Source organism: Triticum dicoccoides, chromosome 6B (assembly GCF_002162155.2).
Source record: "Triticum dicoccoides isolate Atlit2015 ecotype Zavitan chromosome 6B, WEW_v2.0, whole genome shotgun sequence".
NCBI lineage: Eukaryota > Viridiplantae > Streptophyta > Magnoliopsida > Poales > Poaceae > Triticum > Triticum dicoccoides.
The window spans coordinates 274,897,040-274,901,101 of NC_041391.1; positions in this window are offsets into that span (position 1 = coordinate 274,897,040).

Here is a 4,062-nt window from a genome sequence, read left to right on the forward strand (position 1 = left end):
AAAATGAAAAAGGGAAATGTGAAGATCACCTTGACTCAAGCATAAAGTAAAAACATAAAGTAAAAGATAGGCCCTTCGCAGAGGGAAGCAGAGGTTGTCATGTGCTTTTAGGGTTGGATGCATAAAATCTTAATGCAAAAGAACGACACTTTATATTGCCACTTGTATGTGGACCTTTATTATGCAGTCCGTCGCTTTTATTGCGTCCACAAAAAGATCGTATAAAGCTTATTTTCTCTGCACTAATAAGTCATACATATTTAGAGAGCAATTTTTGTTGCCTGCAACATGACAACTTACTTGAAGGATCTTACTCAATCCATAGGTAGGTATGGTGGACTCTCATGGCAAAACTGGGTTTAAGGATATTTGGAAGCACAAGTAGTATCTCTACTTGGTGCAAGGAATTTGGCTAGCATGAGGGGGAAAGGCAACCTCAACATGTTTGGAAGGTCAATGACAATATACTTTAACTAAGATGTGAGAAAACATAAACCATTACGTTGTGTTCCTTGTCCAACATCAACTCTTTTAGCATGTCATACTTAATGAGTGCTTCACAATCATAAAAGATGTCCAAGATAATATATTTGTATGTGAAACCTCTCTTTCCTTATTACTTCCTATTAATTACAACAATGACCAAAACTACGTTTGTCAACTCTCAACAACTTTTATGCCTCATACCTTCTATATGTGAAGTCATTACTATCCATAAGATCAATATGAACTCTTTTATTCTTTTTATTCTTTCTACTTCCTCAAGATCATAGCAAGATAGCAAAGCCCTTGACTCAACACTAATCCTTATTATAGATAGCTTAGGGACTCGATTACATAAAGAGATCACAAAGCAAAACTCAAAACTACTTGATATCAAAACTTCAATCTACTAGATCAAGATACTACTAAAAGGATTGAACTAAATAAAACGGTAAAGATAGGAGTGTGATGGTGATACGATACCGGGGCACCTCCCCCAAGCTTGGCAATTGCCAAGGGGAGTGCCCATACTCATGTGATTATGTTTCCTTCTTCATGGTTTGTGTTATGATCTTCTTGGCAATGATGCCCCTCAGGATACGATTCTCCTCCTCGAGCTTATTGACTTGTTGTTTGAGGTCCATAATTTCTTTGCGGAGCTTGCCCATAACGGCTAAAGCTCCCTTTACCCAAGGATGCTGCATAGCTTCTGGAGAACAAGTGACGCTCTTTTTCATATTTTCATAAGAAAGAAATCTAAAGTTGGAACGACTGACCGAATTTGGAATAGCCGAGCTATGTAGTTCCCCCATCATGAATTCTGCTTGGAGACGAGAGGTGACTTCTTGATCTTCCTCCATGGCATCTATCCTTTTCAAGCCGGCCTCCATCTCATCCTCCATTGATGGTCCAAAGTGATAAGCATCACTATTTGCTCCTGGACCTGGTGTCGGGTGAGACACCAGACTCTCCCCGACTGACTCTTGAGAAGACATCTTGCTCTTAATCTGCAACAGGAACAGCTCGAAACGAAAACAGAGGATATCTGCATGATACGGTGGTCAAAGCCTTCGGGAGATTATATAATGAATTTTTACCGACCAAAATACGTAATGTGCAAGAAAATGGAGTCCGGGGGGCACACGAGGTGGCCACAAGACATGGGGGCGCGCCCAGTAAGGGTGGGCACGCCCTCCACCCTTGTGGAGGCCTCGTGTCCTTCCCGGACTACTTCTTTCTTTCTAAAATTCTTAAATATTCCAAAACTGATAAAAATTGCCATTTGAATTGTTTTGGAGTCGGTTTACTTACCGTACCTAATACCTATTCCTTTTCGGAGTCTGGAACGTTCTGGAAAGTGTCCCTTATGTGTTCCTCCGGGTTACGGTTTCAACAATATTAGTTTCAACATTGACAGGATTACCTAAGATATAATGTTTAATTCTTTGACCGTTCACCACCCTCGGACTTGTGCCTTCGAAGTTGTTGATTTTTATGGCACCGGAACGACAGACCTCCCCGATAACGTCAGGACCTTCCCATTTAGAGAGAAGTTTTCTTGCAAAAAATCTTAAACGAGAGTTGAATAATAACACATAATCACCTACGTTAAACTCACACTTTTGTATCCTTTTGTCATGCCAGCGTTTGACTTTTTCTTTGAATAGCTTGGCATTCTCATAAGCTTGGGTTCTCCATTCATCAAGTCAGCTAATATCAAATAACCTCTTCTCACCGGCAAGTTTGAAGTCATAGTTGAGCTCTTTAATAGCCCAATATGCTTTATGTTCAAGTTCAAGAGGTAAGTGACGAGCTTTTCCATAAACCACCTTATACGGAGACATACCCATAGGATTTTTATATGCAGTTCTATAGGCCCATAATGCATCATCAAGTTTTTTGGACAAATTCTTTCTAGATCTATTCACAGTCTTTTGCAAAATTAATTTGAGCTCTCTATTGCTCAACTCTACTTGACCACTAGATTGCAGGTGATAAGGAGATGCGATTCTATGATTAACATCATACTTAGCAAGCATCTTACGGAAAGCACCATGAATAAAATGTGAACCACCATCAGTCATAAGATATCTAGGGACTCCAAACCTCGGAATATAACTTCTTTAAGCATTTTAATAGAAGTGTTATGATCAGCACTACTAGTTGGAATAGCTTCTACCCACTTAGTAATGTAATCAACAATGACTAAAATATGTGTATAACCATTAGAGGCAGGAAAAGGTCCCATATAATCAAAGCCCCAAACATCAAACGGTTCAATAACAAGAGAATAATTCATAGGCATTTCTTGATGTCTACTAATATTACCAACTCTTTGGCATTCATCACAAGATAAGACAAACTTACGAGCATCCTTGAAGAGAGTAGGCCAATAAAAACCTGATTGCAATACCTTATGTGCAGTTCTATCTCCAGCGTGGTGTCCTCCATAGGATTCAGAGTGACACTTGCGTAGGATCTGTTCTTGTTCATGCTCAGGTACACAACGTCTAATAACACCATCTACTCCTTCTTTATAAAGGTGTGGGTCATCCCAGAAGTAATGCCTTAAATCATAAAAGAACTTTTTCTTTTGCTGGTAAATGAAACTAGGTGGTATAAATTTAGCAACAATGTAATTAGCATAATCAGCATACCAAGGAGCAGTATGAGAAGCATTAATGACCACTAATTGTTCATCAGGAAAGCTATCATCAATAGGAAGTGGGTCATCAAGAACATTCTCTAACCTAGACAAGTTGTATGCAACGGGGTTCTCAGCTTCCTTTCTATCAATAATATGCAAATCAAATTCTTGGAGCAAGAGAACCCATCTCTAGGCTTAGCATCTTTCTTTTCCATAAGATATTTAATAGCAGCATGATCAGTGTGAATAGTAACTTTAGAATCAACAATATATGGCTAAACTTATCACAGGCAAACACAACTGCTAAGAATTCTTTTTTAGTAGTAGCATAATTTCTCTGGGCAGTATCAAGAGTCTTACTAGCATACTAGATAACATTCAATTTCTTATCAACTCTTTGCACTAGGACAACACCTACAACATAATCACTAGCATCACACATAATTTCAAAGGGTAAATTCCAATCAGGTGGCTGAACAATAGGTGTAGTGATCAAAGCTTTCTTAAGTATTTCAAATGCTTATACACAATCATCATCAAAGACAAAAGGAATATCTTTTTGCAATAAATTAGTCAGAGGCCTAGAGATTTTAGAAAAGTCCTTAATGAACCTCCTATAAAAACCGGCATGACCAAGGAAACTTCTTATACCTTTTATGTCCTTGGGACAGGGCATCTTTTCAATAGCATCAACTTTAGCTTTATCAACTTCAATACCTCTCTCAGAAATCTTATGCCCAAGACAATACCATCATTAACCATAAAGTGGCACTTTTCCCAATTCAAGACGAGACTAGTGTCTTCACATCTCTGCAAAACTCGATCAAGGTTGCTCAAGCAATCATCAAAAGAGGATCCATAAACGGAGAAATCATCCATGAATACCTCACACATCTTTTCACAAAATTCAGAGAATATAGCCATCATGCATC